A 20,389-nucleotide genomic window follows, 5' to 3' on the forward strand; every position below is an offset into this window, starting at 1 on the left:
TATCTCCCTCTCCTTCACATACCATGTTCATGGCTCCGTCCAAGCCTCTGACCCTAATCTATCTACAATCTGCTTTCTGACTTCCTCTCAGCCTCCCTGACTTAGACCCATGATTGCTCCTCAGTGAGCTGCTCTGCTGGCTGTGACTCATGCTTGACTCAACTTCGATCACTTGACAAATGTTTACTAAGTGCCTACTATGTGTCTTCAAGCACTGCTCTGGTACTGGAGACATGGCAGTGAACAAAAACAATACTTCTCAATTCTACCTCTGGATTTCTGTCTCAACTGTGATAACTATGATTCAAATCTTTATTTTTCTTGGTTATGCATGGTTCTAGTAGCAGATGTAAAAACAGAGTAAATGGTCAAGAATAATACATGATGGGGCCCGGCACGGTGGCTCATGCCTGTAATCCCAGCACTTTGCGAGGCTGAGCCGAGTGGATCACTTGAGGCCGGGAGTTCAAGACCAGCCTGGCCAACGTGGTGAAACTCCGTCTCCACTAAAATACAAAAATTAGCTGGGTGTGGTGACGGGCACCTGTAGTCCCAGCTACTCTGGAGGCTGCGGCATGAGAATCGCTTGAACCCGGGAGGTGGAGGTTACAGAGACCCAAGATCACGCCACTGCATTCCAGCCTGGCTAACAGAGCAAGGCTCCATCTCAAAATGAATAAAAGGAAGGAAGGAAGGAAGGAAGGAAGGAAGGAAGGAAGGAAGGAAGGAAGGAAGGAAGGAAGGAAGGAAGGAAGGAAAGAAGGAAGGAAGGAAAGAATATACATGATGGCACATCTTTTCTTTTAAAATGAAGAAATAAATTACAATAAACTACATAAGGTAAAAAGTGAAACATTTGCAATCTGATTAATAAAACTCTACTGACTGGGGGAATCATTTCTATATATATAGAAAGAATCTAGAGTGAAATCTGATACTCAATAGTTTTCAAGAGTCAGAGACCTAATTTCTTTTCTTCTATTTCAAAACCTTATTAATCTAAGAGTTTCAATGTTTTCTAATGACTATTTCTTAGAGTTTCTATATCTATTTTAAACAGTGGCTGAATGCAACTCTTCCTCAGCTGATTCTTAAGCAGAGTTACTGCCACTCAAAGAAATGGGCCAAGGCCAGGCAATGATTCAATTCAACACATATATCATGCATTTATTTTCCAAAGTCTTAAAGAGAATTAAGAAGAAAAATGAGATAGCTGCCCTTGAAGCACTCACAATAGCAAATAAGAAGTACCAACCATATATCTTACTATTGCCTTATTTTTAAAACCTCTCAATTCCTTCTTGTTTATTTTATTTGTTTTTAAACTTCTGGCTTTTGAGAATTGGTCCCTTGCCAAAGTGAACACTGTATTAGTTGAGAAGAGTCAGAGAGAAGACTAAGACTAAGGAGATTGCCCTGTAGTATAGAAAAATATATTATAAAACCCTAGTTTCAAAATTGTTTGATACAGGTTAAAAATAGAAGACTAGAATGATGAAAATGAATATACTATAAGTTTAATAAATTATAATACAGTATGAAATAGAATAATAAATAAATAAGAAATGGCTAACACATAAATTAATAATGAATGACATCTCATACTGTAAATAAATACTGGTTTGTTTGTAATCACATACAACCATAAATTCTGGATAGACTAAAGAATGATTTTTCAAAAACATTCTCAAACTTAATAAAAATTAGGATGTGATTTAGATCATGTTTTGTTGTTGTTGTTGTTGTTTGTTTTACTAAAATAGCTGTAAGGCTTAAGCATGTTATTGAAACAAAAAAATTAATAACAAAGTTAATAACTGAAAACTTGATTCAGCAAAAGGCTAAAACAATGGAAAGTTATTTTGATGAATATGTCAAACTTTAATATGACAAACCATTACATTTATATTAAAAGCAATATTCTATCTTCTTTGTACAAATATTTAAAAGTTGTAAACAGTTATTCACATCCTTTGACAAACCCCATATTTATCCTGTAAGACCTAACTCAATGTCACCTTCCCTGTGAAGCCTTTATTTTCTGCTTCAAGTAAAGACAACGATATTCTCTACTTGCTCCTAGAGACATATTCATATTGTTGTTAACATTTTTATTGCATTCTCTTGTAATTTATCCTTTATATGTCTTTTTCTTTTGTGAATTCATCAGCTAATCAATTTTCATTCCCAAGGCCTAGCAGAATGTGTGCTTCACATAATTGATATTGGATAAATGTTAAGTGAAAACAAAATTCACACAGAACCAACCACATTGAAAATTTTTTAAAAATCACAATTTCTTAATATGAGGACTTTTCTAAACACTGTGAAAGAAAAATGGTGAAGGGCAGACTATAAGAATACACAGTCTAAACTACTGCTTCTGGAGATTAGACAATAGAAGAAAAGGGAATAGGTGCAAAGTAAAATTCTACTCATAAAGTATAATTAGGAGTGAGGGCATGATAGAAGTTTACTCCTTGTGTTCATAGTGTCCCAAATTAATGTTTATGTTTGATGGCATTGGGGGAGGCTCTCTTTTCAGGGGTGATTCTAGAAATCAAGGTTTTTTTCAATTTTCTGGCCCTACTGTCTTTACTATATGGCCTCATTCTGCACCAAGCTCATTAAAAGAGGAAAACAGGGATGGAGAAAGCAAATTCACTTCTTAACTGCCATGGTCTGGAAATAACGGCATACTTACTTTGGCTGGCATTGTTGGTGAGAACTAATCCCATGGCCTACCTATGTGCAAGAGAAGCTGAGAAATGTAGCCACTGACTGCAACCACTTCCCAGTAACTATGTTATCGAAGGAGGAGCAAAAACTTGATGGACAGTTAGACATCTCTACCTCATAATGATTACCTATACTTTGTTCTAAATTCTTCCTAAAGGAATATCTAGGACATATTATTTCATATGTATATATTTCATTTCTGGAAGAGAGATACGAATGCACATGCACGCACGTGCACACACACACACATACACCCACCCATGGGACTTTAAGAAATTCAAGGTTGGAGCTACAAGCAAGCCAATGAAATGAGAGGTATGATTCTTGCCCAAATTAAAGAGTTGAGTAGTTTTATCTCCCAATTCAATTATATTCTATTTTATGACAACGGTTCTCAGACTTTTTGAGATAATTACTGCACACACAATGAATCAGGGAATATGCTAGACAATAGCAACAAACAAAAATGAGGGAAGGTTCTTATGACCTCATGGGAATTTTCAGCCTAGTGAAAAGAAAGACACAAAGGCAGGTACATAATTAAAATATCAGGGATAAACACAATGAGAAAATACTCACAGTTTTCAGCTTTAAAGGGTCAGTTATCTTTCTTGTTCTTGTGTTTTGCCTGTATTTTCTCTAGATTGATAGATCATTTCCCCCCCTTGAAATTCTTTCTGGGTAACGTAGAATGGCTTATGTGCCTTTTAAGAATTCTTTCATTTCCACTATATTAACAACAAGTATTGAGGATGCGAGTAAAAAACATAGCAGAAAGGTTCTCCAAATCCCGGACACACATTTTGTTATTATTGTTACATTCTGCCATTCATACAGCAGTTATCTTCACGGCCACCTGCACGAAAGCATAGACTCTTTTTCCTTTTCCCCAAAGATGACTCTAAATGTACTATTTAAATGCCTAAGAATTAAAGTGTTTATTTAATAAGGAGGGGGATTGGGCATAGGCAATATAAAATCTCATTTAGAATCATTTAAACCCTAGGTATTTTTTTCCCTTATTTTAAGGTCTTAATTGTAATCCTTGCTGTTATGGAAAATAAATATTGACTGAATATTTACAATATATTACATATATATAACATATATATATATAAAATCATGTCTCCAGAGAGAGAGAGACAGAAAGAATAATAATAATGTAGGTGGTTTGGCGCCCTGGTATAGACAGCAATGAACCCATATTGTGCAATTTTCTTTGTAAGAGTTTCTCACCACAGCCTTTGGAAGCTCACTTGCTTTTGCCCGAAATAATAAATATTGTGACTAAATAATAGCATGTTTTTGGTTACCATCTGTGACCTGCAGAAAAGGAAAGAGGCAGATGGTAGAAAGAAGTGAAAGGGAAGTTTAATGGAGAATGTTAGAATGTGAGTGCTTTCACAAATGTTCTACTATTCTCAGGTTGTGTATATCCTAAAAAGTAGGATAACCAAATAAAATAGAGGACACTCAGTTACATCTGAATTTTAGATGAACTATAAATAATTTTTAGTATATGGTCCCACATATAGCATGGGATACTTATACCAAAAATTTATTCATCATTTATCTGAAATTAACATTTAACTGGACAGTTTATGGTTTTATTTGCTATATCTAGCAACCTTACTAAAAGATCTATTAAAGATCCTTCAAATATTATCATAATCTATGTTTATTGTTGTTTTAAAATTGTAATAAAAACAGATTTGGTCAGAAATAATGTTAGAAAAAAATATAGAAGCTTTTGTTGTTGGTTCTGGATCAGTAAAAGCTGTCTATATTCAGGGTATGTTTTAATTCCTGAGAGGAATGAGGGAACTTAAAGTTTCTGGCAGAATAATTAAGAATGTTAAAAGTCTGCTGCTTCAGTCCTAGTTTCCACAGCCTTCTAGCTAGGTTTGGAATGTGTCTCCTGATGGACAACTTAGCTATCAAGCTCGAGGAACCAATCGAGCAATTTTCTGATCTAGAAATATGAATCAATAAAATATCAACAGTAATTATTAAAATAATAAACATCTTTACATTTGCAAGGTGTTTGAGCTTCAAACATTTTCAGAATATGTTAGCACATCTGATTTGCAAAACAACTTTGTGAAACTGTTTCCTATTTCAGAAAGATACACATGAGATTCTTGATTTTAGAAAAATCATGTGAATTCTCTCTGCAGCTGCAGCAGTAGCATGAAACAAATAACTGCTTTCCAGTCTAGCTGTCAAACATGCACTTTATGGATGAGTTAACGATTATGCAAGATGAAGCCGAATCACATCGATGTGTACTGGCTGCTAATGAGAAGTCATAAATCAAAGTCCTTAACGTTAAGCTCAAGCTCCCACATGTAGTTCTCTAGAATATCATAAGGATGGCTACGTGTGTGTGCACATATGTGCAAGACCCTCTCCGTTAGCTGCTGCCTCATTCTCCGTCAAATTATTCAGCATATCACCCATTCTCTCCCCGCTGAGTGATGTTCTTTGTTGTCCTGAAGCCCCAAATACTGGTAGAGCTCTTTGGAAAGGTGATAAAAAGCGTAGACTACCTGATAATGCACAGAACAATGTTGGCTCCCTCACAGACTAGTTACAGGGAGGTTCTGGACTTTGCCTGGAGTGAGAGGTGGTTTTTGTTTTGTTCCTTTGCTTCAGCAAGGAACAAAAAGACTCTTCTGTTTATAGTCATCATCAATCCTAAAGAAATTGGAGATTACTTTGAGGATATAAAACTCCTTTGAAAGTGCAAATGTTCTCATCTACCTTATCAAATAAATTATCAACTTACACATTCTGTGAATTGTCTTAATTTGATTTGTCTCTGGAAAGTATCAAAACAATCAGATAAAAGGGACTGTTTAGATAAGAACAAAACCCTGTAGGAGGGGAACTTATGTAGGATAAGATTGGGCTTGGGCATTTTCCTCATTCATTCATTCATTCATTTGTCAGTTGAATATTAATTGAGTGCCTAAGTATGAGGTTCTTTGAAATATCCTTGGGAAATATGAGGATAAATTTAATTCATATTCAACTATCAAGAACTTTACAGCAATGTACAATAAAGGAAAAAGTAAACATTGATAATACAAGGTAGAATAAAGTAAGTGTTTGTAAGATATATAACGGACAGTGCTGAGGGAGCCCTGAAGAGGCAATTGATCCTGGCCAGCAGATCAGAAAGATGGAAAGATAACTAACGTTTAATAAATACCTGCCTCGTGGCTGGCCTCAGCCAAGATTTTACTGTCATTATCAAGAAGGAGATGTGTCTGAGGTGAGCTTTAGGGGACAAGGAGGACTATAGAGGCCAGCAGTGAGGAAAAGAGCCCTTTGTTCTGATGGAAGAATGGAAGTATCAGGGAGCACCATGCATTTGAATAACAGCTTGTGGTCTGGTGGGTCAGTATGAAGAAAGGTACTTGGGCTTATTATACCCCATCTATTTTCTTTTTTTCTTTTCTTTTTTTTTTTTTTTTTTTTTTTTTTGAAGCGGAGTCTCGCTCAGCCCAGGCTGGAGTGCAGTGGCGCGATCTCGGCTCACTGCAAGCTCCACCTCCTGGGTTCACGCCATTCTCCTGCCTCAGCCTCCCCAGTAGCTGGTACTACAAGCGCCCGCCACTACGCCCGGCTAATTTTTTTTTGCATTTTTAGTGGAGACGGGGTTTCACCATGTTAGCCAGGATGGTCTCGATCTCCTGACCTCGTGATCCACCTGTCTCGGCCCCCCAAAGTGCTGGGATTACAGTCATGAGCCACCGCGCCCAGCCCCCATCTACTTTCTAAACAGTTGGTCTGGGGGAATGGGGGCTTTAAAAATCAGAGGGTGACATGAAAGTCCTGGCAACATGGAAGGCCGAGAGGAAAGGCAAGGGCTGAGAGATAGGCCAAAAAGGCAATCCTAGGGACAAAGGTTGATTTCCCAATAATGACTTGGTGACCAGGGCACTATATGTCTTATTTCCCCTGAAAAAACTGAAATTGGAGAGAATAGGATATAATTCATTTTGATGTCTTTCACAGTGATTGCCATGGAAAAACCCTTCAATTGCAAGCAAACAAATAAACAAAGCCATTGTTGGTTGAATAGAATCTTTTGTTGTTGTTGTTGTTGTTCTCGAGAGAAACATAACAGAACCTTGTATGCTATCTTCAACATACTGTGGACTTCATATCCATGTTTTTTAAAAAACATAATATTTGAAAAACCGCAAACATGACCATTCCCCTATGCCAATTCAGAAGCTTTCAAAGTTCAGAAACTATGGCCTTGCCTCTTTTCTATGCAGTTATGTCATCAGAGAGAAAAATGAAGCCAGCAGTGGGGCACATATGCACTGCGGTTTCTTTTCAAAAGACCGCCCCAGGTGCTGCTCATGCTCAGGAGAAAGTGTCCTAGACTGAATTAGCTGGAGATGTCACACACCGCCAATGAATCGTGTGACGATGACTGCATGTTTGCAGATATATTTACCCCAGGCATGCAGAAGCCTTCTCCCTATCAGTCCTTCTTTGTCTACTTCCATTAATAAGATAGTCAAGGGGTCCCAGGAACCTTTGCAGAGGCAGCACTGATGAGAAATCTTTGATAGAAACAACTTCTCATCATTGCATTTGTTATTTCTTCCAGGGGACACTACTTGATTCGACCCATGAGTTGATGTCTGTCTTTCTCATCTTGAGACAATGTCTACAACAAACCCCTGCCTCAGAAAGCAGCTGGTTCCACTGCAGGTCTTGTCCTTGTACATGACCAGGACTTGTTATATGAATCCTTTTGGCCCAAACACTTCAGTTTGAATTCCTGATCCATACACAGACTCTATGCCACGTGTCTATCTGAGTTACAAAATTTCTGAAAACACACTGGTAAACAATTAACATTAAGATCCAGTCCAAATTTTAATGTATTGGCCATAGAGGTAAGGGCATAAGAAAATAGTTCTGCAAAATCCATCTATATGAAAGGTTAGGAAGCTATATAAGATCTATTTGTGTATTTTCCAAGAATGTTTTGTTAATACTCGACATGAAAGTTCAATTCCAATAATATGTGACCAAAAAATTACTTTGGGAAAAGCTCTCATTTTTCAATGTGACCTCATATTACAATCCACTTGGAGAGATTTTTTAAAAATCCTGATGTTGTGTCTTTTGCAGGGACATGGATGAAGCTAGAAACCATCATTCTCAGCAAATGAACACAGGAACAGACAATCAAATACCGCATGTTCTCACCCATAAGTGGGAGTTGAACAATGAGAACACATGGACACAGGGAGGGGAACATCACACACTGGGGCCTGTCGGGGGCTGGGGGCCAAGGGGAGGGAGAGCATTAGGACAAATACCTTGGGCATGCGGGCTTAAAACCTAGATGATGGGTTGATGGGTGCAGCAAACCACCATGGCACATGTATACCTATGTAACAAACCTGCACATTCTGCACATGTATCCCAGAACTTAAAGTATGACAATAATAAAAAAAAAATCCTGATGCTGGGGTCACAATGGCAGAGATTGTGACTGAATTGGCATAGAAGATAAATATGCCTTTAAAAGATCTCCAGGAGACTTTAATGTACGGTCTGGATTGAGAACTAGTGTCTTAAAACAAAAACAAAAACAAAAAACAGTACCTACCCCATGATGCCAGGTACATTAGATTTTTCTCCTCTATTCCTCATGGCCACCTTGTAAGTTAGGAATTCTTTTCTCATTTTTAAGATGGTCAGTTAAGGCTGAGAAAAGTTAAGTACTGTCAAATTTCCAAGGTTGCACAGTATTTGGGTCTGATAGATTTCTCTAACTTTGAGGCAAGGGACACCGGTTAAGGGTCTGCAAAGCATTCTCAGCTCTCCTCACCAGACTCAGAATCCCCAGCCTGGTGCCACTTTTCCTTCTCAAAATGGAGCTTTAATTAAGAACTCTGCTGTCACATGCACTCCTTTCTTTCTGCCTTTTTCATTCCCTCCCAGATCCCTATCTTTGTTGGCTTTAAATCAAGGGAATTAAAAAAAAATTAAAAAAAGAAATTTTCCTCCCAGCTTAAGGAAATTTTTCCTACAAGAAGCTGTCTAATCTGCTACATAAATGAACTCATATTTGGTACTTTTCGATGCATTTTATAGGGTCATAGGATGTAAAACTCTGCTCTGTCAATTCAGAAAGCATTCAAAAATATGAAGGCAAAGATTTACATAAATTACCATATTGATACACATATTTAAAATTCACAGTTTATAAAAAACAGAATGATAAGGAAATAATTTAAATGATAACAAAGCATCTATGTTTTCAAGTTGCTTAAATATTTGATATGCAATTAGGAAGTTCTGGGTTTGGGGTGGAGAGCACAGCTAGTTTTTATTATACTTAACTCCTTGAATACCAGGCAGCAAATCTATCAAAAATGTCATGATTAAGATCAAATCCTGTGAAATTCAGAGAGGGCCTAAAGTTGACCGAAGGAATTTGATCAGAGATAAGGTTATGGACAGAATAGGAGGTCAAAATATTTGTTGCTCTATTGCTTACTAATAAAAAAAAGAACATTTTGACATGGGTGTTTTGATGAGGGCTATATAAAAATGACCCTGTCATACTGGCCTTAGCACTACGTTTAACTTCAGTGGCAATGAAGCCACTGATTTGAAAAGCAAAATTTGGGGAGCCAATAAGGGCAAAAGAAGGAAGGAATGTCAAGGGGAAAGTGAGATGCCAATAAAACTATTGAGAGGGCCAGGGGAGACAGGTGGGCATGGCTTCAGTTGGTGTGCACCATTTTTTGTCAGCTTTATGAGGTATCTGGAGAATTTTCCACTGGTTTTATACAAGGGTGCTTGAAAACAATACTAAAAACTCTATCTTTAACTTATCCTTTTTTTTTTTTTTTTTAGATGGAGTCTCACTGTGTCATCCAGGATGGAGTGCGGTGGCGCTTTCTCAGCTCACTGCAACCTCTGCCTCTCAGTTCAAGCAATTCTTCTGACTCAGCCTCCTGAGTAGCTGGGATTACAGGCACCTGCTACCACACCATGCTAATTTTTGTATTTTTAGTAGAGACGGGGTTTTGCCATGTTGGCCTGGCTGGTCTCGAACTCCTGACCTCAGGTGATCCACCTGCCTCGGCCTCCCAAAGTGCTAGGATTACAGGTGTGAGCCACCGCACCCGGCCAACTTATCCATTTTTTTTTTTTTTTTTTTTTTTTTTGAGACGGAGTCTCGCTCTGTCGCCCAGGCTAGAGTGCAGTGGCGCAATCTCGGCTCACTGCAAGCTCCGCCTCCCGGGTTCACGCCATTCTCCTGCCTCAGCCTCTCCGAGTAGCTGGGACTACAGGCGCCCGCCACCACGCCCAGCTAATTTTTTGTACTTTTAGTAGAGACGGGGTTTCACTGTGGTCTCGATCTCCTGACCTCGTGATCCGCCCGCCTCGGCCTCCCAAAGTGCTGGGATTACAAGCGTGAGCCACCGCGCCCGGCCTCCATTTTTTAACATTTAGTTTTCTGTGAGTGTTTTCTAATGTGCATTGTAGATGGACATAGTGGTATGTGATTACTATTTATAGATAAAGAATAATTTGTTTATTATTGTGTAATAAACATTATGTGATAAAGAATTTGGCTGACCTTTGTTTCTGGTTCTTGAGAGGTAATCTTTAAACCCATGGAGTTTCCCAAGTGATTGGAGTGTCTTTGTTCTTCAAGGTGGGCCCCATAGAGCATATTTGATGGTTTATGCTAATGCGATGACTCAGGATGGAAGCTGGCCATGTTAGGAAGACCAAAGACATGATGAGATGGTTGGAACTTTGAGCCAGGTGGCATCAGTTCCACTTCCAAGGAGAGAAGATGCATTGGAAATTGAGTTCAACCATTTGGGCAAGGATTTGATCAATCATGCCTATGTAATGAACCTCCAATAAAACCTCTCTAGACACTACAGCTTGGGGAAACTTCCCTGGTTGCCAATACTATACATATTGTCATGCAGCCATGTGCCATTAGGGTAATATCTCTGAGGACATTAGAAGCTTCTGCTCTGGAATACTCCCAGATCTAGCCCTGCCTATCTATCTTTCCAGCTGGTTCTACTTTGTATATGTTTGTCATAACAAAACTATAATCATAATTGTAGTGCTCTCTTGAGTTCTGTGAGTCATTCTAGTGGATTATCAAACCTAAAAGGGGTCACAGAAAACCCCAAATTTGTAGACAGCTGGTCAGAAGTGAGGGTGGCCCTGAGGACTCCCAAATTTGCAACTGGTGTCAGAATTGAGCCAATCTTGTGGAGGGCTGTGTCCTTAAACTTGAGTTTAGTTAACTTTGAGTAGACACATATTTGATGATTTTTTTTTCTGTTAAGATATATATTTTTCTGAGATGGAGTCTTACTCTCTTGCCCAGGCTGGAGTGCAGTGGCATGATCTCAGCTCACTGCAATATCCGCCTCCCGGGTTCAAGCGATTTCCCTGCCTCAGCCTCCTGAGTAGCTGGGACTATGGGTGGGTGCAACCACATCCAGCTAATTTTTGTATTTTTAGTAGAGATGGGGTTTCACCATGTTGGCCAGGCTGATCTCTATCTCTTGACCTCGTGATCCACCCACCTCAGCCTCCCAAAGTGCTGGGATTACAGGCATGAGCCACCACGCCTGGCCAAGATATTTTATTTTATAATCAAAATAGGCAATACAAACAAGTTGACATAACAAAGATTTATATAAATAACTGGATATAAACTTTATGAGGAAAAATACCCATGAGCATGGTGGCTGGGCTCCCAACACAGGGTGGAGACCAACCAGGTGGGTCTGCTTTGAAGACGTTAAGAGCCCAGAGGCTGGGATGGCTGGGTGGGGCTGCTCTGAATGGAAGGGATAAGTCACTCCATAAATAAAACATGAACTTGCAAAAACTCTTAAGAAAGAGCCTCATTCAGGCCCAGGCATGAGGTCCAGGATGCTGCCAACAGCCCCAAACTTAGCAAAAATCCTGTAGTAGCTGACTCTGGACTCCTGAACTGCTTTGTGCTCCCCCATGGCCACACATGGCCCCTGCCTGGCCTGACTCCTGATCTTGAGGAGGCATGGCTGGCCCAACAACCAGATACTAACAATTGTGAGATGCTCCCTAAACCAGGAGGCAACAAAAACCAGAGGGCAAAGGGCCTTAAAGCCCAAAAAAGTCTTAATTACTGAGAGTATTTGCTTAAAACAAAGTTTGGAAACCAACTAAAAATACATTCAGGCCTTGTTACATCTCTTTCCTCTCCTACCATTCACTAATGATTGCTTTCAATATGCTGTAGAAAGGAAAAGTATAAAAAAGAATCATTTGGTATTTATAAATAAAAATTAGGTTGTAGGATACAATAGGCTTTAAATGTGAACCAACTGTTACTCTGTAAGTAGAGATCATGAGATTGAGGCCACAGAAACTGTGACATATGCTTGGACCACTTGTAAGTTCTTGTACTTACACTATAATTTTTATCCTTGCTTTGAAATTGATGGTCTAGAAAGGGAACAGTATGTGAGAATACTTAATATGGGCTCTGTCTAACATGAACAGAATCAGACATCATATACCATGACCTATCTTCTCTGGTGACCTCCCATGTCTAATGTTGTGCTGTTTTTTCTAATTTTTTTTGGAATAGTTTCCTTTAATGCCTCTTTATTTTTTTGTTTTTAAGAAGGGGTACATAGGCGAGGTTGGTTCATAACTGATAACTAGTTATTTATCTTAATTTACTGCACTGCAAAGATAAATTCTAGATAAGGACTCCAGAATTCTCCAGCTATAGAAAGGAATCCTACATTTAGCAAACGATATCAAAGACTTGAAAATACGTAGAGAGTAGACTGGGGTCGTATCAATTTAGACTCAGAAGATTTGGCCTTTCTACTCATTCACAATGCAGTGATTGAGTGCATATTTCTTGCTGACTGGGCAAATAGAAAATGAGGGTCAATAACATGTATCATGAGGTACAGAACACATTGGCTGAGGTTAGGAAGCAGACTTGATGGACAGTGTATTCATGATGGTCCTGAAAATAATTGTAAGGTTCAAGTAAGTCACAAATGTAACTGTTATTTTTTAAAGCCCAGAACTCTGTTTTCTAAACAGAATAATCAACAATATTTGCTTTAAAGCAATCATTATAATGCCAACCAAAACCCAGCTGAATATCTAGGACTGGAAAATAGGCTCTTATCACAACTTCTTCTGAGGAGTTATGTGACAGGTGTAATTACTGTCCTTTAAGACAAATCTACCCTCAAAGGCAAGTAAATAATTTCAAAGAAAAGAGGATATGCATATTGCAATAGAGGGAGACCAAGAAAAATGTTAGAAAATGCTGGTATTTGCAATAAATATTGTAACACAAAACTGCATATTAAGAGCTGTGAGGGAGTATATTTTCAGAGTGCAAGTGAACAGTACAAATAGCAATCATATTTACATAATACCTTTTATTCAAGAGTCTAAGTCTTTTATTTAATCTGTAAATTCCCTATATAGCCTGACTTGGGTAAGGCTGCATCTACATAATTTAGCTTCTAGCCTTCCCTGTACTGTCAATATTTATGGAAATACTACCACTTCCAAAGTTCAGTGAGGCCAAAGTACAGTTGAGTTGACCAAAACACAAAGTCACAGAGGACAAGTGTCTCTCTCTCTCTATTCTCTTAGCTCCTTCTGTACACATAATCAACACATTAACTGCTAACATGTGTTTCGAGCTATTTGCTATTTCCTGAGTTACATGCACACACACACACACACACACACACACACTTTTCTGAAACCAGAATATAAGCCCAGCTTTGTCTGTTTGGTCTGAACAGAAACTTAGCAAAATGCTTAATTAAGACATCTTTAATTCAAGGCTTTACATTTTTTTTTCACATATCTTCATTCTTTATGGAGCTATTTTCTCTCTCAGTGTTCAGCCTGGGGAATTTATCGAGACAAGCCAGAACCAAACGCAGCAAATGAAGGTATGAGTGGGAAAAAAACAAGAGAACCCTGACTGGAAACCAAAACAGTAAGAGAAACTTTGAACGGAGGCCGTGAGAAATGAGCAGACATTTCCCATCAGTTTACATGGCATCTTTGGTTCTTTTCAGATGTCTGACATTTGTGCTGTACTTCATTGGCACTAACTTATCTGCAGATATACCCCCATCCAAAAAATAAAATGCTGTTTTAGGGAAAGAATGTGCTACAGTAACTAATCAGATAACTTTGAGTCACATTGCTCACTATGTAAGGTGAGACATTTTTTTTTTTCTTTTCTTTTCTCTTTATCAGTCCTACCCAGATATTCTCTCCACCTTACTGGGAAGAAGAGTCTCATATAAACAAAGCTCTGGTAAAATAGGCAGTGCCTCCATAATGTGATTTGAATTGAGAGCATTGGTTTGTTTTCATCATAATAATCTGATACTATTCCAGCTCTCAGTCATCATTTTTTTTTTGTTGTAGAAAACATATAAGTGATATGTGCCTGGACCCATGCTAGACTATGGAGATACAAAGTGAATAAGATCCTGTCTTATATAATTCTCGTTCTGTCATTCATACAGTCATTCATTCAAGAAATATTTATAGAATACCTAGTACATGCCAGGGACTATTCTAGGCACAGAGAATATAAAACTGCATAGAAGGGACAGAGATCCTCGTCCCAAGAAGCTTGCATTCTTGTTAGGTAGACAGCCAGTAAACAAAGTAAATAAGTAAATTATATATATATATATTTCATAGGGTGATAAATGCCATGAAAAAGATATAAAATAGAGAAAGGGGATAGAAAGGACTGCAGAAGGTTGCAATATGAAATAGGGTAGGGGAACAAAAGAAGGCCCTTCATGAGAAGGTGACATTACAGTGCAGACAAGAAGGAGGTATGGGGGCTACCATAAGGGTATCTGAGAGAAAAAACTTCCAGGCAGTGGGATAGCAGATGCAAATGTTCTTAGGTACAGGCATGTCTTGAATGTTCTAGGAATAGCAAAGAAGCCGGTGTGGCTAAACTGGTGGCATGTGGAGAAGATGAGCAGCAGAAGATGAGGGTAGAGAAGCAGCGGGCAAATTGTACGGGGTCCGGTAGGCTATTGTAATGGCTTTGGCATTAATCCAAGAGAGGTGGGATGCTGTGAAGTTTTGGAGCAGAGGGATGACAAGATCTGATTTACAGTTTTAAAAGCTCACTCCAGCTGCTGTCCTGGGAAGATTCTGGGGGCTGGAGCAGTAGTAAATGCAGGAAGACCTGTTAAGCTGTTCCAACAATGCAGATGAGATGATGGTGGCATAACCAGGTGCCAGCAGTGTATTGTGGGTTGAGTTGTGTCCTCCCAAAAGATGTTGATGTTATAACTCCAGGACCGGTGAACGTGACCTTATTTGGAAATAGTCTTTGCAGATGAAATTAAGACGAGATTATTAGGGTAGGCCCCAATCCAATATGACTATGTCCTTATAAAAAGAAGAAAGTTGGACACAGAGAGATACTTACATATAGAAAAGATAATGTGAAGATGTTTTCGGTGGGCTGCGCTGGTTCATGTTCTTGACTTTGCCACACAAAAGAATTTGAGAGCAAGTCCAAAGTAAGAGTGGGCGAAGAGGTTTATTGCAAAGCCAAAGTATACTCTGAGGCAGAGTGGGCTGCTCAGAGGGAGAGGCAGCAGCTAGTGCCTTAAGAGGAATTCGTTTTATGGGAGCTGCATGGACATATTCATAAAATACTGGTGAGGTCAAGTATGCAGAGGACCTGCAGTTGGAGAATGTGCTCAATATCTACATGCTTGAACACACATTGCATGTATCATTAGCATATAAAATCTCCACCTAGGGGTGTGCTTTTTACTATTAAAATTAGGGAAAGGTTACTATGAGCTAAACCTGGAGACTACACAGGAAGGCAGCAAGATGAGGCCTAGACCATGGGGCCCTGCATGCTGTTAAGGTTGTGGCTAGGAATGGTGCAATGCTGCAGGAGCTGGAGGAAAGCAGGAAGGACAGGGCGCAGATTACAAAGGGCTATGTGCTAACACATTTGAAAACTTAGCTAAAAATGGTAAATTCCTATAGAAACATGAAACTTCAAAAATGTTGATGAAGAGCCTAGGTGTACATGCAGGACCCCAGAGAAGCCCCTGGCCCTCACAATGCAGGAATTTGTAGCTAATAGTTTCCTGGGCTTTCGGTGCTGATTGGCTGGAGATTGGGAAAGCTCTATCAGGAATAAGGGGCTTTTGTGCTCTTTGCTGTACTGGGTATTAGGAATGTATAACAATCTGGCAGTCTGCTGGGATCCTCTAGGACTGCTTACCTTGCAAAAGAGTTAGGTGCTGATGCACGAGAGTGCAAGGGGTGTGGAGCCTGCTGAGAAAGGGGCCCACCGGGCTTCCCAAGGGGGTAAGTCAGTAGGGCCTCCCAATCTTACTTATCCTCCCTCAAAGACAAAAGAAGAATGCACTCTACAAGCCAAGAACTGCTTGAGGCTACCAGAAGCTAGAAGAGAGTCCCAGAACAGTTTTCCCTCAGAACCCTCAGAATGAATCAATCTTGGCCAGGCGCCGTGGCTCACGCCTGTAATCCCAGCACTTTGGGAGGCCGAGGCGGGCGGATCACGAGGCCAGGAGATCGAGACCATCCTGGCTAACACAGTGAAACCCCGTCTCTACTAAAAATACAAAAAATTAGCCGGGCATGGTGGCGGGGGCCTGTGGTCCCAGCTACTTGGGAGGCTGAGGCAGGAGAATGGCGTGAACCCAGGCGGCGGAGCTTGCAGTGAGCGGAGATCGCGCCACTGCACTCCAGCTTGGGCAAGAAAGGGAGACTCTGCCTCAAAAAAAAAAAAAAAAAAAGAATCAATCTTGTGGACACTTTGGGGACTTCTAGCCTTCAGAACTGTGAGATAGTATATATTTTTGCTGTTGAGTCTACCCAGTTTGTGGCATTTTGCTACAACAACCCTAGCAAACTAATATGCAGTAGACGTGGTGAAAAATGGTGGGAATTATAATTCTACAGTTTGTCCTCATTACTCACAAATTCCAAATTTGCAAATTCACCTGCTTGCTAAAATTGATTTGTAACCTCAAAATCAGCACCCGTGATGCTTTCATGGATAGTTGCAGACATGCTCAGAGCAGTGAGAAATCTGAATTGTCTGACACACATGTTCCAGCTAAGGCTGAACAAGGCCCTGCTCACACCGTAAACAAGTGCCCTTTCACAGTGTATTTAGTGCCATGCTTTCCGTATTTTTGTGCTCGTTGTAGGTCACTTTGCTGCTTTAAATAGCCCTCAAGTAGAGTGCTGAAGTGCTGTCTGCTGTTCCTGGCACAGGAAAACTGTGATGGGCCTCGCATAGAATAAACATGGGTTAGACAAGCACCTTTCTGGCATGAGTCAGAGAATAGTTGGTCCTGAGTTCAATGTTAATGAATCAACTGTATATAGTAAATAAGGTATATTTCTGTAGAAACTCAGACAAAACATAGTTATGTATTAATTAGTCGGCAAAATGTGATGGAGGCTTGCAGGACCACAGCCCTGTAATTCCCTTCTGGGACAATAATTCAGTATTTGCTAATTCAGTGTCTGTGGCACCTTTATAGGGCATAACTGCCATGGATAATGGGAATAGGTTGTGTTTTGAAATCAGACGCAAGATGTAACAGTATTTTTTGAAGAACTGGGTGTGCAGTCTGAGAAAATGAGGAGTTAAGATTAACTCCAAAGATTTTAGCCTGATAAGCTAGAAAGATAGAGATGACATCTATTGAGATGCAAAGGCAATGGAGGAAACAGGGTGTTCTGAGTTTTTGTTTTTGAAGGGGCTGAGGATTAGGAGCCCTCTATCTTCTAAATATAAATTTGAGTTTAAGTTGGGTTATCTGCACAAAAATAATGTTTTATGGTTGGGTCCGACCAGCAATAAGAAATGTATCATTAACATCCAGGGAGAAAGAAGAGACTCCCTGTGGTCCAGTGTAGGGTGGTGGAGAGTCTGGGGGCAGAATTCTGTGCTCTCATCCCACCACTGCCCCCTCTGAGCTGTGACACAGAACTGACCTTTTAGTTGATAGGAGCCTTGAGCCAGATTAGAAAGCTCTGAACAGACGCATAGCAATTGCTCCTCACACCTTAGTTGTTATTGGCAGGCTAACTTCCATGTTTAACATGAAGTAACCTTAATTTAAGACCATTATGTAGTTTTGGAGGGGAAAGAAAAAGAACAAAACTGCAGAAGGGAACATTTGAAGGTGAAATTTCATTCTAGTTTCAGCATATCTGCAGTGGTACCCTGAACGTCACAGAAATGAATTATTTAAAACGGATAGGAAGAGAGTGTTAGACTTTTATCCTCAGCCTCTGATTTTGTAAAAAAAATATCAATCTGCTTACCAGATTTCCTGCTCTTAAAAAACCTCTATATTTATAGTTCCTCATTGTATCATAAAAAGCACAATGTAAATAAATAAGAGAGGGGGAGATAAGCCAACGATATTCTTCTACAGGAAATACAGCAGCCTGTGGCCATGCCAGACTTAGAACAGAAAGATGTTAACATCGGGGATGGAGAAGATTTTAAATCAAGTTCAAATGCACTGCAATAGGTGCAGACCCTGAGCCACAGTGCTAGAAAGAGCCTGGCCAGGTACTTGAGATCACGTTCTAATTGAAACCCAGTAAACTCTCTGGTCACAACCCATTTGAGAAACACTTCGAAGGAAGTGAAGTTTTCAGCCGTGATCTGGTATTTTATACTTACTTAAGCCTATTTAGGACCTATCTCTTTAATAAATCATTCATTAATTTATTTCTTAAATCAAACTCTGATGGGGGATCCAGACACAGAATACTGTGTTTTTAAAAAAGAAGTAGCCTTTATTTTCCAAAAACCATGGAGCCACTAGATTGCTGCCTTTGCCTCTACAACTCTAAGCTCCTTAACAAACTGCAGATGTAAGCAAATAGATATCTGGCAAATTAGCCTAGTTAAGGACCATGATGACACACATTTTTACCACATGGACAAGTCTGAAGCACATCGTAAACATCGTTGCAGCTTCCAGTGTGATTGTTTATAGCCATCTAAATCCCTGTGATTTTTATAAAACACTCCAATTAATTAAGATAACCTCACTAGGTCTGCATTTTCTATGTAGTTTTACTCACTCATTCCATGAATATGGTCTGCGTTTTCTATGTAGTTTTACTCACTCATTCCATGAATATTGAGCAGCCACTAAGTGCCAGGCACTAGAGTAGGCACTGGGATGTAAAAGTGGGGAAGATAAACAGACTCTTTATCTTCGAGGAAGTTAGAATCCAGCAGGAAAAAAGACAACCAAATAAGCAGTTTTATACGTTGTAAGATATACTGGGTAGTATTGTTTTTAGAGCTCACTACATAAGCAACTAACCTACTCTGGGATTAAGAAAAGTTTCTCAGAAGAAATGAGAATCTAGCTAAAATCTGAATGATGACAATAAATTAGCTTGATCTGGGTGAAGGTTGGAAGAATATGGTTTGTTATGAAAGGCAGAGCCCAGGGGAAGAGAGACCCAGAGGTATGAGAAGTTCAAGGGACTGAAAGAAGTACAGAAACTAGAAAGAACTGAGCAAATATGTTAATATAAGGTCAGCATCTGGTTTCCAAAATATTGGATGGAATATAAGCACCTGAGGTCTTCCTCAGAGAGCATAACTTTACATATCAAACTGCCTGTCCAGCTCCTATCAAAGGCATAAAGTACAAAACGACATTTAGAGAAGATAGTCTAGGAAGCATGTAATCCATTCATTCCCTTGAGTGGTTACCATTCAGTTCTTGGATCATTTGAGACCACAAGAACTCTACGTGCGTGGATTATATTTGCCCAGCCACTCACAGAGCCCTTCACTGAAGGTGCTCAAATATTCTGTCTTCTTTAAGAAAGACAAAAACGAGTCTCATGGCCTTTTTAGTACTAGTTATAAAAGCTATTGTTAACATAAACCCAATGTGCCCCAAATAAAAAGCATTTCCATCCAAATTCAACAGAAACTTTTTTGAAGCTTCTTATTGCCCTGTAAGATTGATATGTTTTTTCTCCTTTCCTATAATGAGAGCTATATATCATGTTTAATAAATAAAATATATAAAAAAATTTTTGGCCTTGGTTATTAACCTTGGTTTTCAGCAGTCTCATAACCAAATTGTATTTCAAGCACAATAACTGTTTGACCCTTTGGATTTTCATAAGCTTTAAAATTCTCTATAAGACACCTTTATTGCAACCCCTCAGATCTTCCCGGACTCACCTGTCTGAAGGGCTCTTGGTCACTTGTTCATTCCTTCTGCTAACCACTTCTGCAAGGGCTCTTCTGGACTATTACCTGTGTTATCATGACATGGGCACAGCCCAAAGCAGCTCATCTCAGGCCAATGCCACAGACCCCTTGCCTCCCACACTGAAGTTTCCCTGCTGCTGCTGAGCCATGAGTCACCCATATATGTGTGACTGGGAAGTGTGGAAGAGTTAAAGTCCCAGAAGTGAACATCGGACCAATAAAAAACTAATGGGTCAGTTCTTCCTTCCTTCTACCAGATAGTCTGTCCTGAGATGCATTATTCAT

The 20,389-nt window shown here is 39.5% G+C and overlaps 1 protein-coding gene across 3 annotated transcripts in view; it reads right to left on the minus strand.

The window, feature by feature from the left end:
• Nucleotides 1-20,389, minus strand: part of RAB3C (RAB3C, member RAS oncogene family) — a 387,810-nt gene that overhangs the window by 140,804 nt on the left and 226,617 nt on the right. The gene's annotated exons all lie outside the window — the stretch shown is intronic.

The sequence above is a fragment of the Symphalangus syndactylus genome, chromosome 18, assembly GCF_028878055.3.
Source record: "Symphalangus syndactylus isolate Jambi chromosome 18, NHGRI_mSymSyn1-v2.1_pri, whole genome shotgun sequence".
Lineage (NCBI taxonomy): Eukaryota > Metazoa > Chordata > Mammalia > Primates > Hylobatidae > Symphalangus > Symphalangus syndactylus.